Source organism: Eptatretus burgeri, chromosome 3 (assembly GCF_056783735.1).
Source record: "Eptatretus burgeri isolate ZD-2024b chromosome 3, Ebu_testis_v1, whole genome shotgun sequence".
NCBI lineage: Eukaryota > Metazoa > Chordata > Myxini > Myxiniformes > Myxinidae > Eptatretus > Eptatretus burgeri.
Genome location: NC_140963.1, coordinates 109,713,295 through 109,727,473, shown reverse-complemented (window position 1 = coordinate 109,727,473; position 14,179 = coordinate 109,713,295). Strand labels below are relative to the sequence as shown.

Genomic DNA, 14,179 nt, shown 5'->3' with positions numbered 1-14,179 from the left:
CGGCATACATTGATGGCTGGCCTGCTCGGTTATGTAATTATGAGGTCCACCTCATGACGATGTCCATAAATCCTTGTTGGTATGGAAACATGCTGTCTATAATTAGACAATATTCAACTTTAATTGTCCTTTAGATCACACCTTTTGCAAGAAAATGATTAAGTGAAGAGGAAGCACCATGGTGAATAAAAGATAAAATCAAAAGTTATTGTAATTACTTGAAATTCCATGGCCAGTGAGGTGATGCAGGGGAAAATAACAATGAATTCCAACAATAAAAACAACAATAAATGATATCCGAGTGAATTTGAAAATTTTCATCATCGTCATCATTGCTTGCATTGATTACACAAAAAAATTGAAGCTATAAATCATTCACACGTGATCAACATGCACCCTTTATTCACAACTAATGAATTCTGCTTACAAAATTGTATGTGTATGTCTGTGTTACAGGCAACCTGAAGGTAAGATGTTTGCTGAACTGTAATTCCCTCGGAAGGTGAGTAACCATTTTTGGTATATAAGGAGCAAATAGAAAACCACTGGCTTAATATGCAGGAAGTGGAGAAATAAATGGAGGTCAGGTCAGGTGTGGGAGCATGCACTGGAGCAGCGCGGCACTGCATCCACTTTCCACCAGGGGCCTCGTCCGGGGCCTCCGTCTGGCCATCCCCCAGGCAGATGCCTGACCCATCCCCATCTCCTTGAGATGCTGATCAACCTGCTGTGACCACGAGGCACGTGGTCGGCCCATTTGCCTCCTTAACTCACGAGGCTCCTTAGCTGAGAGAATCTGGTGAGCACATCAGCGTCAGGTAAAGGATCCATATGTCCATACAGCCACAGCTGACACTCACAGACTATACAGGTAACAAATCTCAACTGAGTCTCTCTCAGCATCTACTCGTTGGACACAATGTCCGATCAGCGATAGCCAAGGATTCTCCAAAGATATTTGGTACCGAAGGAGTTAAGAACACACGATGAATCAAAAAATATTAAAAAATGGAAACACGGAAAATGTACCCGCAATGTCCCTCGACACTGTCTATGCGCAACACAATCAAAAACATATCGATCGCTTCCCTCCAACCATCACTTCCCCATCTCTTCGTTTGTTCTCACTCTCCCACCCCTCCTTCCTCTCTCTCCTACCTCTCTCACCCCTCTTCCAACTTTCATGAAGTGATAAACAAAGTTTCTGCAGGTAGTTGGTTGTATTCTGATTTGGAGGTGGTTATGTTGTGTTGTGGTGTTTGTGGTGTGTTTTGAGCCCGGAGTGTTGGGAAGTGTGCAGGTTGGCCGGGTGGGCACGTTTTTGTTGGTCGGAGCTGCTGCTGGGTTCAATTCCACGGTTTTAATTTTGTGATTCGGCTCGGGTTGAGAGATTCTGGGGCTTATCACATTTTGGTTGTGAACCGTGTGCTGAAATTAAACAAAGGCACAGACACTGGCATCTCTGGGCATTTATAAGCATTGCAGCTGGGGTGTGATGGGCTCTCAAGGGTCTCTTGGCCTGAGCCGGTTTTCGAGGTTTGGATTGTGGGGTCGGGCTTATGAGCCTGGTGTAGCTTAGTGGTAAAGGCGGTGGCTTGGGATCCTCAGGGTCCTGAGTTTGAGCCTCGCTGGCTGCTGAGTTAGCATCAGGGGGGTTGACTCAGCCTGTCATCCTTCTGAAGGTCGGCGAAATGAGCACCAGTATACTGGTAATTATCCCTGTAGGGTCGAAGGCAACTGAAGGGTTGGCGTCAGGAAGGACATCCGGCCATAAAAAAACATTGCCACAAGAAAGGGTACCATGATTGGAGCCCGCAAAAAGCTGACCCCTGCTCAGGGATAAAGGCTTTCAAATGGTGTGATGATTGTGGGGTCGGGCTTGGAGGTGGGTCCGGCTGCTAGAAGGGTGTTCGTTTTTATAGTTCATGCATTCTTTGGCACTCCGGGCAGTGTGTGATCCCTCGGTGACATCCAGTTCCAGAGCGGGTAAACAGGGTGGTCGGCACTGTTCGAGTCGCATACCTCAATGGAAGCCCATGTTATATATATATATATATATATATATATATATATATATATATATATATATATATATATATATATATATATATATATATATATATATATATATATATATATATATATATATAGTCTGTTTAAAAATGGGACGTGTTATTTGAAAGTGATGGGTGGTTTTGCAACCCTATTTGAATGTGCTGTTTTAAAGTACCCCATAACCCCCTTCACCAAACCTCATTTCGACAATCCCTCCTTCACTTCATCGGTCTTCCCTTCAACCCCACAGTCATCCCTTCATACCTCGACATCCCTCTCCATTGCAACGCCATCCACACATTAACTTATTTCACATGTTTATGACACAAAGCACGATGCTTGATATTTGTGCTGTGCGGGATGGTGCCTCTCGTGTCATGCAGTGCAGGGCTGTACAATGAATGCTTGCGCACGAGGGAGGGAGCGGGGGGCTCTTGTCGTGGCCTTGGGTGTGTGAAGGGAGGGGCGGAGGCTGCGTTGAAAGTTCCCACAGATTGATGTGGCATTTTCCACAAGCTGCATTGTGGACCTGCCCCCATCGGATGTGGACCAATGAGGAGGAGGCTTGCCAAAGCCAAGACGGGGAGAAATGCAAGATCTGGTGAGGAGAAAGGTATTCGTAGCTGGTCCCCATCCTTGGTAGAGGAAACCAGATCGATAGAGGGACCGAGAGAGTGAGAGAGGGACCGAGAGAGTGAGAGAGGGACCGAGAGAGTGAGAGAGGGACCGAGAGAGTGAGAGAGGGACCGAGAGAGTGAGAGAGGGACCGAGAGAGTGAGAGAGGGACCGAGAGAGTGAGAGAGGGACCGAGAGAATGAGAGAGGGACCGAGAGAATGAGAGAGGGACCGAGAGAGCGAGAGAGGGACCGAGAGAGCGAGAGAACGAGAGGGAGAGAATGAGAGAGAGAAATATGAAGAGGAGGAGGACAGAAGTGCAAGAGATGGGACAGAGATGGCTCAGAGCTTGTCGGGTAAGGTCAAGTATGGGAGCATGCGCCGGAGCAGTGCATCACTGCGTCCACTTTCCGCCAGTACTCCAGGGGCCTCCGGCTGGCCATCCCCCGGGCAGATGCCTGGCCCATCCCCATCTCCTTGAGATGCTGATCAACCTGCTGCAACCATGAAGCAAGTGGACATCCCATTGGCCTCCACCTCTCATGAGACTCCCTCACTGAGAGAATCTGGTGAGCAGGATCAGCGACAAGAAAACCAGCTACATATCAATACAGCTGCATAGTCCGTGACCTGATGTGAGCCATATTTGTTACGTGATCCGTGAGCCATATTTGTTACCTGCATCCCATAGTGTGCTGACTTTTTGGCTGCTGGTTGCATCATTGGTTAGGGGCATTGATATGCCAATGATGCAGTGCCCTTATTACCAGTATACTGGTGCTCATTTCACCGAACTCGGAAGGATAACAGGCTGAGTCAACCCCCTGGTGTTAATTTAGTGGCCAACCGGGCTTGAACTCAGGACCCAATGATCCCAAGCCACTACCCTAACCGTTAAGCCAACATCAGGCTCGTTACCTGCATAATCCGTGAGCTGAGGCTCATAGACTATGCAGGTACAAATCTCATTTGAGTCTTTCTCAGCAACCGCTCATTGGACAGACAATCCGACCAGAAATAGCCAAGGATTCTCCAAAGAGACCTGATACCAAGATAATTAATTTGCCATCTCAGACCCCTGGTCAGAGTCCAAGTCTCACATCCGTAGAGCAAGACTGGAAGCACTGAAGACCTGAAGACTCGGACTTTTGTCCTCCCGCACAGGTACTGGCAGCGCCACACCCCATGATCCAGTGAATCCATGACTCCCCAGGCCCGACCCAGACGTCTGTTGACCTCTATCTCGCAGCCAGCAGAGACATGATTATCACTGCCAAGGAAAGTGAATCTATCCGTGACCTCAACATCCTCACCACAAACAGGTACAGAGAAGGTAGCAGCATCCAACAAGATAGCGCATGTATATATTATTATATTTTAATGGCTGTGGAAATTCGCATAGCACCATATAGGTCCTTACATCAGTTATGTCGATAAGTCTGTGTTCAGATAGATTTCCCCACCGATGTCTAAGGCCTAAGTCACATTTGCTCTACGGCGAGGATACGGCGGCCGTACGCCCTCTGAAGTGACAGAAACGTGCGGTGGCCGCAGAGTTTCTGCGGTGGCCTCAGGGTGGCCCTAAGCCATTTGGCTATCATTTACAGGCCGTAGGGGTCGCCATGGAATTATAACGTGGAGTTATAACTTTTTTCATTTCTACGTTTGCCGTAGCAATTCGACAAGCCGAAAAAAAACAACTGGTAAAATAAATAAAATTAACCCATTCGTTACCGTCCGTCTGGCCGCACGTTTGCATTCGGGCCCCCCTGCAGTCGCCTAGCGGGCACCTTGAGGCTACCTTGCATCTGCCTTGAAAATTCTATGGCTGCCGCAGGGCCCCCTTAAGGTCACCGTGCGACATCAAATCAAAGACCATACGGCAACCCCACATTTTCGGTCTCCACAATTTCTAAATACGCCGTGCGGCTCCCCGAAAAATAAAAACATATGTGACTGCTACATTGTGTGACCATGGAAATACTGTGGCCGCCGTGTAATTGCTAGTGGCCGTAGATTTTGGAGACCCCATGGCCGCTGTGGCAAATGTGACTTAGGCATAAGGGAATTATTCGTGTTACCGGGCTGTGAATCTTCAGTTAGCCGTTTTTCTTTAGCTATCGTTATTTTGGACTAACCGCTCACAACAACCACCTCCACCACCAACACCTTCTCCACAACCGCCTTCATCATAACCACCACAACCACAACCGCATTTCCACCTTGTCACACGGTTGCGAGAAGCCTGGTATTCATCGGGGGAGAACGGACGACGGCCACACCCCCCCCCCACAAAAACGGACTCTCGCTTAAGCGAGAGGATTGGAAAAGCGAGACCAGCTGTGAAAAAGGGAAAGAATGAGAAAGGCCCCGATTCGGTGAGGAAAACGCCCTTCTTCTGGAAGTTTCCAGCGCGTGCTGGAAGAGGGGGGCGGAAGGGAGGGGAGAGGTGCCGTGGAGATAAAAGGGCGTGCTGAACGCAAGTGTGGAGGAGAGGAAAGAGTGTCGTGTCGGAGTTGTGGGCAGTTGTGTGGAGCCGCGCTGTGAGCTGAATCAGACTGGAGTCTGGAATCTCTGCAGTCGGTAAAGAGCTCGAGAGAGAGGAGCACAGTGGAGCCAAGGCGTGTGGCCTGCCGGACCGTGCCGAGGCGTGGGTCGCTGGAGAGGGGACATCGAGGGTCGCCCTCGCGAGTCACCACGAAGGACAACGTAGCCAGCCCGTCTCTCGGAGCCTTTGCGGTCTACACGGCTCCGTGTTTATAAAGACCCCAAGAGGTCCAGTCTACCCCTCGTCTGTCCTGGGGTTTTTCCTTTGTTTCTTTGCATGAACGTTGTGGCGCCATGTCTTTAAGTAGAACTGTTAAGTGTGTACATAATAGATAGATGGTGGTTGCTCTTTTGCATGGCTCGTGGTTTGTCCCTTATATGTTACATAATCGCATCCGTGCTTTTGTTTTGCCTTTGTCGATTGCAAACTGCATGCGTGTTCGGCCTTGCCTAATTGCATACCTGCATGACTGCATCACTGTATACGTGTGCTTTGTAAATAAATGTGCTTGTTTGAATGTTCACCCTTTCGTTGCATCCTTTCCCTAATTGAACTGCCATATTGCACTCGGAATATAGTTGGTTGTTAAATAACCGATAATAGAATCGGGTCCATCGGGGCCTCGCGATAACACCCCGCTCGGTTATCCCTAAACGAAGCGAGCTGCTTAAGCGGCCCGTTTCCAAGCGGGGCCCATTGAGGTACAATCTCTTGGTAGTTTGCCTGCGTGATTAGTTAGGTAAATCGACTATTGGGCAATCGGACCCTGTAGCGAACGGGTAGAGTATGGACAAGGTTGTGCTGTGGTTAAAAACACACCCGTGGCTGGTTTTCGGCGTTGATCCGGAAAGCCGCAACTGGATTGCTACGTCGGTGGGCGAAGCGGCTGATATTGGCTAAACGCGGTCACTCGCACGCCGGCGGGCGGATATCAACAACAATATACATATATGCTTATACATATATATGCACATATATAATATATTGTATATGTATATGTATATCTATATATATATATATATATATATATATATATATATATATATATTCATCTATATATACCAATACATATATACATACATATATATACATCTATATACACAAGTATGTGTATATATATGTATATACACATGTATACTTGTATGTATATATATATATATATGTATGTATATATGTATATATATATATATATATGTATATATATGTATATATATATATGTATATATATGTATATATATATATATATATATATATATATATATATATATATATATATATATATATATATATATATATATATATATATATATATATATATATATATATATATATATATATATATATATACATATAGTTGTGGATTCTCGCCCGCCGGCGTGCGAACGACCGCGTTTAACTAATGGTGGCCACTTTGCCCACCGAACGGACAATCCAGTCGCGGCTTTCCGGATCAATGCCGGAAACCAGCCACAGGTGTGCTTTTAAGCACACCACAGCCTAGTCAATATGCTACCCGTGTGCGACAGGGTCAATCGCCGAATTGTTGATATACCTAATTATTCACGCGGGCAGACTACCGAGAGACTGTACCTCAACAGGGCCGCTGGGAAACGAGCCGCTTAAGCAGCTCGCTTCATTTTGGAATAACCGAGCGGGGTATTATCGCGAGCCCCATTGGACCCGATCACTTTACCGGCTATTCAAAAACCAACTATATTCCTAGTGCAACATGGCAGTTCAATTAGGGAAAGAGGACGCAACGAACGGGTTAACATTTAAACAAGCACATTTATTTCACACACAACACATATGCAGTCATGTATCAATCAATGCACATATGCAATCATGTATGCACTCAATGGAAAACACGCATGCAGTTATGCAGTTATTTAAAGCAAATGCGAGTAAGGGACAAAACACGAGCAAGCCAAAGAGCTACCACCGTCTATTTATTATGTACACACTTAACAGTTCTACTTGAAGACATGGCGCCACAACGTTCATTCAAAAGCAAAGAAAAACTCCAGGACAGATGAGGGGCAGACTGGACCTCTTGGGTCTTTATAACATGGAGCCGTGTAGACCGCAAAGGCTCTGCGAGACCGAGCTGGCTACCTTCACCTCGCTGGAGCGACCCGAGACGCCCTGTCTCCACGACCCACGTTAAGGCACGGCTCGGCAGGCCATGCGCCTTGGCTCCGCTGCGCTCCGCTCTCTGCCCACCACTCCGATACGACACCCTTCTTTCCACAACCTCCAGCACCGACTCAGAGAGCGACCGAGAGAGAGAGAGAGACCCAGAGACCCACACCGAGTACGACCTTTCGTTCCGCGTGCCCTTTTATATCCATGGCGCCTCGCCCCCCCCCCTTTCGCCCCCTCCCTTCCAGCACGCGCACGAATCTTCCAGAAACAGGGCGTTTTCCTCGCCAAATCGGGGCCTTTTCCATTCTTTTTCTTTCTCCCCGCGTCTCTTCCGCACGTTTTTCGTTGGGGGGGAGGGGTGAGGCCGTTGTCCGTTCTCTCCCGATGAATGCCAGGCTTCTCGCAACTGTACTGAGGTGGCAACGTGGCGGTGGTTACGGTGGTCGTTGTAATGGTCGCGGGGCTGGCGTTTTGTGGTGGTCGTGAAGGTGGTGTGGTTGGGTGCTTCTGGTTTGGGTGCTTCTGGTTAAGGTGGTTGTGTGAGGGCATTGGTGGAGAAGGTGTTGGTGGTGGAGGTGGTTGTTGTGAAGCGGCTGATAAGAGCGATGTTGGTGGTGGAGGTGGTGGTTGTGAAGCAGTTGGTCTAAAATAACGACAGTAAAAGAAAAAGGCTAACTGAAGATTCACAGCCCTGCACACGAATAATTGCCCGTTAAACATCGGTGGGGAAATCTATCTGAACACAGACTTATCGATATAACTGATCTTGGGGGAATCCTTTATGGTGTCCTGCGAATTTCCACAGCCGTAACTATATATATATATATATATATATATATATATATATATATATATATATATATATATATATATATATATATATATATATATATTGTTGTGGTTGACCAAATTCGCAAACCACCATTCAGGTCCCTTAGGTGAGATATCTCTGTAAGTATATGTGTAGTTAGGCCCAAACCCGTTGTTTCGAGGGAATAAATGTCATTCAGTCGGGCTGCGACTCTTCAGGATAGCTGTTTTTCTTTTACTATCTTTATTTTGGACCAGCCGCCATTACTACCACCACCAACCACAACACCGCTTCACAACAACAACCACCAACCACAACGCCGCTTCACAACAACAGCCACCAACCACAACGCCGCTTCACAACAACAGCCACGACCTTAACCGTCACAACTCGCCACCATCGCATCACCGTCATTCCCACGCCACTTGTGGGCGCCGATGCTGGACTCCTGCGGGGCGCGCACCGAGCAGCGTGTTCAGAGACATCACAGACTTTCCGAGAAAAACGGATCAAAAACGACTCACGCCCACTTCTGTTCCGTCCTATCGGCGAGCTGGGGCGATTTGGCCCCGCCTCCAGGGCGTTGGAGTGAGGACGCTATATGCAAATTCATGGATCAAAAAGCATTCACGCCCACTTTTCCTCGGTCCAATGGGGAGCCAGTTAGAGAGGTGAAGGGTCGGAGGCAGAGGGTCAAAGGTGAAGGAGCAAAGCCACGGGGCTTATATAAACGGCTGCGTTCGTCAGCAAAAAAAAGTTGAGATTGGTGCGTTGGAACGAGTTGTCGGTGGAGCTGGGAGTAAGAGTTCGCGGTTCGGAGTGGTAGTAGTCAGAGTGAAGAGGACGGAGCTGTGGAGAGGTGGCGGCGGCGAAGGCGATCGAGGGGGTGCTCGCGTCGGAGTCGGGGAGCTGTGGAGGGAGAGGCCGGCGGCGCGACCGAGGTCGAGGTGGAGACGCTCGTTGCGGGACCCGAGACAGGGTGATATCCTCCTCCCCCCCGAGCATCAACAACCCCCTCCTGTTTACCCCCCCCCCCCGCGCTGAGATAGTGCGACAAGGGGGCCCCTTTCCCACCCCCTACCAGACACTGTCCGCGAGGCCCGCGGAGTTGAGGCGCCACCGCCGCTTTGCGTCTCATCATCAGACGGGTAGGCCCGACACGGTCTCGGCCCCAGGCCCGCCTACCCCCCTCATCCTGGAGGGTGGTTCTCTTTCTTTTGCTTTGGGTATCTGTGTTGTCGGCGCCGTCTGTGAAGTAAAATTGTATAAGTGTTGCCGTGTTCTCGGTAGTCGGATAGCTCTGCATTGTGTTTCTCTTTTATATTTGCTTTTTGTGTAATATTGTGTTTCTTCTCCTTTTACATGTGCTTTTGGTGTAATTGTATATGTGTGCTTCCCGGTCATCGCGAAATAAATGTGAGTTATGTTGAACTGTTTTCCCGCTTCGCTTCGTCTTTTCTTTCATTGAATCTCCATCTTGCTTCACGTAAAGGGTTGGTCGTGGGCTAAAACGCCCAATAATTAATCGAACCGTCGAGGCCGACGAATAACACCGCTCGGTTATCCCGATAGTACGGAACGGGTCGCTTAAAGTGGCCCGTGTCCGAAGTCGACCTGCGGCGAGGTGCGATCGCCCGGTCTACCCTCCGTGTGGGTACTTAGGTAGGTCGAATTTGGCGAGCAACCCTATCCCACGCGGGGGGCCGATTGGCACGATCGTGGTGAGGCTGAAAGGTCCACCCGTGACTGGTTCCCGGTGTTAGTCCGAGAGGGTCACGACTGGATTGTCCGTCCGGTGGGCGACGTGCCGCGATTCGAGTTACGTGGCCGTTCGCACGCCGGCGGGCGCGAATCTGCAACACTGGTGTCAGGTCGTGCGATATAAACTCATCGCCCTCCTCGCGGCACTGGTATCGGAGAACGGGAAAACGGGCTCTCCTGTCTCCGGCTAAATTCACGGGAATCGGTCCAGGGGTGAGAGGAGCGACCCCCGATTCCCTCCAAATTACGAGCGAGCTAAATTAACCCTTCACGAGAAATAAGATGGCGTCTCAAGGCGAGCGGGAGCCGGGGGTATTAGAAATGTATATGTGTAGTAATGTGTAGAATCCATGGCTCAGGACGAAATCCCCGTGCAGGAAATGTTGGTTGTACAGGAAAACGAACTCGCCCAACTGAACCCAGAGCCCGAAATAGGTGCGGCAGCGGCCGCGGTGTATGACACCTCCCCTCCCCCTCTCTACCAAAACCCTTCCCCGATCCCTGCCGAAACGGCTCACCCAAGCGCACCCGACATGGCCCAGCTATTCACCATGCTGGCAAAAATGAATGCGGAAATGACAGCGAGGATGGATGCGAATACACAAAAGGTGGATGCGAATGCACAAAAGATGGATAAAAACGCAAATGAAATGAAAAACGAAATGAAAGGAATGAACATGCAAATGAAGGAAGAAATGAAAGAGCTGCGGGGTGAGACGCAGAACATGGGCCGATGCCTGCAGGCGGGCATGAAGGCCGTTAGCAGGGAGCTTAAAATGGCGACTCCACGTGTGGGAGCGAACGAGCTGGAAGGGAGTGCAACGGCTGTCGGGCCCGCGGTGGAGGCGGGTGAAAAAATAATTTGGGGGACGTGTTGGGCGAGGGTCGTGACGATGACTGAAAGGGAAAAATTAAATGGGGAGACCAAAACGTGTGAGACAAGACACGAGGTGACGACAAAGGAAATAAAAATAGTTGAGACAAGGGAGGTAAAGGGTGAAGAGGTGACTGAGTTGGCAGAGACACGGGAGATGGGAACGATAGAGGGAAGACTACACGATGAAGACGGGGTAAGTGACGCACATACACACACGGAGGTAGTGGAGGATAATGGGGGTGAGCTCGCGGACCGTGCAGGGACCCCGTGCGAGCAGCGGGATGGCCTCCTGCAGGAACGAGGGGAGGGAGTATGCCCCCTTGAGGCGAGTCACGACCAGGTGAGTTCGGTCGTGCTTTGCGAGGTTGAGGGGACGAGTGCTGCGGACGGGTGCACGGAGAGCTTGGGGGGTATAGAGGCCCCGGAGACCCTTGTGGGGACACGAATCCCCAGTGTAGTTGTCCCTGTGTGTGTGGTGCAAGGCGTGAGTGCGTCCCCGTGTGTGGAAGCGACCCCGTGTGTGAGTGGTGTGGTGGCGATTGTGCCGGAGTACGTGCTTCCCAGCACGCCGTGTGTAAAAGGGGAACCGCGGGTGAGTGAGGCACGGTGTGTGAGTGAGGCACGGTGTATGAGTGAGGCACCGCGGGTGAGTGCCCCCGCGTGTGTGAGTGAGGCACGGAGTGTGGATGAGGCACCGCGGGTGAGTGCCCCCGCGTGTGTGAGTGAGGGACGGTGTGTGGATGAGGCACCGCGGGTGAGTGCCCCCGCGTGTGTGAGTGGTGTGGTTTGTGTGAGGGTAATGGCATGCGTGGGTGAACGGCCGAGTGCAAGGGAGACCGTGTGTGTGAGAGAGCGGTATGTAAGGGAGATGTCGGTGGGCATGTGTGAACATGCAGCCGCGTCTCCCGGTGTGAGTTTAATGGTGTGGAGTGTGAGCGTCGTAACACGCAGGTGTGCGTGGGTCGAATGGCGACGACGGCGACATGTGAGGAAAGAAAGTCGAGTAGCGGCTGTAGTTGTTTCGGGGACCGTGCCGGGTTCACCCAGCAGTGAGCACGAGGTCCGTGCTGTGCAACGCACGAGGCCCCCACGTGCTCGCTTGCGAGAGTGAAGTCCCGGTCCGGAAACGCACGCGGTGGATTTGCCGATCCCGCGGACGGACAAAGTTTAGGTAGGATTACGGATTTGGACCGGACGGGTTCTCCACGCGATCGTGTGTGTTAAGCTCCAACAGGCAAAGCACATGTGTTCGCGTGGGGAACCCCTCGAGACGTGGGGCTTGTGTTTTTTTTTATGCGCACGGTGACGTCATGGCTGCACGTGGGGTTGGAATCCGGCAGGAGGGGTATCCCTGCCGGATGGTACCGTCCAAGGAGGGACGAGGTACACGTGCAGCTGCATGACGTCACGGTCAGGTGCAAAGTGCGCGAGCTGCGAGTTGCCGCGCTGGTGCTGCGCATGGAAAAAAAAAGAGCAAGCCTCACTTTCGGGTGCACAGGATTCCTGGGCAAGGGGTGGAAGACCCCCTTGACCAGGGCACAGGATGGAAACTAGTTAGGGGGAAGGGTTAGCTTAGTTAGACCGGCTCCATGGGGCAGGGGTAAGTCCTCATGGGGCCCGTGGAATGGATTAGGTAGAGGGATTTAGTGAGCTTTAGGTTCGGAAATAAAATGATTTTTTGTTTGAGGACAGTGACAGACTTGTGAGTGTGTAGCGGGGACGTAGTTTAGCTACGTAGTGTTAAATGGAACGTGCTGTAGTTTAAGGGACGACGTGGGAGCACGAGTTAGTTAGGGGATGTAGTTAGAAGGATGGCAGAGTTCAGTGGTGTGTGTTGAAGAGTTGGTGAGTGAAGTGGAAGCATGTGCTGCGTGAGTGAGTGAGGCCAGCGGGTCTGTGTGAGTGGAGCGAGTCTGGAATGCATGGTGCGATGAGTGATTGGGGGGAGGAGTGACTCCCGCCCAAGGGACCCCGGGGTCAGTGTAGAGTGAGTTTGGGGGTTAGTTAAATTGAAAAATGGAGGTCGTTTTGTTGTTGGTGGGAGTGTAGGCTCGAAACCCGTTTGGAGGGGTGCAGGAGCCCTGTTGACGGGCTGGGAGCGTGGCTGCGAAAGGTGAGTATCGCTGAGTGGGTACCCCGGGCACCAGGCTAGTCGGCCGTGGTAGGCCAAGGGCCCATGGGGGGCCGGGATAGCGTAGTGGGCACGGGTGCGCCTGCTTGGTGCGGGGGCCCGGGGCGCCATTAGCCGCGTGGGCAGTGTTGTGGGCACGGGTGACCCTCGGAAAGGGGCCTGAGAAGCCAGCCTGCCACGTGTGCGTTTCAGGGGAGGTGCCATGGGGGGCACTCCCCGGTGTTAGGGAGCTGGTAGGCTCGGAGGCAGTGTAGTGCCCGGGGGTGCCATCGTCGGAGAATCGGCAGAGGGTCGTGCCTGCCAAAGGGAGCCACGTGTCCCAGCCATGAGACCGTGTGAGGGCACGGAGAGAAAATTGGGGGGCGAGGCCCGAAATTGAAAGGACACCAACACAGGCGACGGGAATCTGGGTTGTTAGAACCAATAGTTTAAGCGAGAGGCGCTGGTTGAAAGCCCCGGGGTAGTTTAACAGTTAAATGGTTAGGGTAGATTAGGAGATGTACCCCTCCGCACCATCCATCCCCTCGCTGTCGTTGTGGGCCGCTGGACCCACTTGGTGTTAAGATCGCTGAACTCTGGGGAGGCCATTCTGAGGCTTCGTTGGGCCTCGGCACGGGACGCCAGCTCTCCCTTGTTCCCCTCCGGGAAGGAAACGTAGGGGTTGGGAGTAGGCTAGGTGACAGAATAGGTTAGCCGAACAAGGACAGTAAAGGGGGTTAGGGGACGATTTATAGTGGGGAAGTAAAAAAAAAAAAAAAATAAAAAAGTTGGGGCTAAATTGGGGTTTGACAAATTAAGGGAGTGGGTATGTACAGTGACAGGCAAAGGCGATAGGTGGGAGGGAGACAGGTAGGTAGGTCCGAGCCCGCCTTCCGAGTGGCCAGCACCACCGCACTCCCTCCACCAACCTCCACTGAACGGCAAAGGCTGGCCAGCTTCATCTGCTGGCTGCGTTGCTGCAAGGCAGAGGCCGGCCCACTTCATCGGCAGCTGTTGTTTTGCTGCAAGGCCTGTGCCGGCTGGATCGGCTGCAGCTGCTGTGCTTCAAGGCCTGTGCCGGCCAGTTCATCTGCCGGCTGTGTTTGCCTGCAACGGCCTTCTTCTGCGGGCTGTGTTTGCCTGCTGCCTTTGCCATGCCATGCCCACTGCCTCTGTTCACCAGCCCCGTTCAATTTTGCTTTGCCCCCCCCCCCCCTGTTCATTTCCATGAGCGCCAGGATCCGCAAGGAAACAGTT

At 51.3% G+C, this 14,179-nt stretch overlaps 1 long non-coding RNA gene across 1 annotated transcript in view; it reads left to right on the top strand.

Annotated features, from left to right (window-relative positions):
• The window catches only part of LOC147030691 (uncharacterized), a 13,369-nt gene extending 11,313 nt beyond the window's left edge, over positions 1–2,056 (top strand). The window contains exon 3 of the long non-coding RNA XR_015056473.1: positions 457–2,056. This is a non-coding gene — a long non-coding RNA (uncharacterized LOC147030691). The remainder of the gene's footprint in view (positions 1–456) is intronic.
• The last annotated feature ends 12,123 nt before the right edge of the window (positions 2,057–14,179 follow it).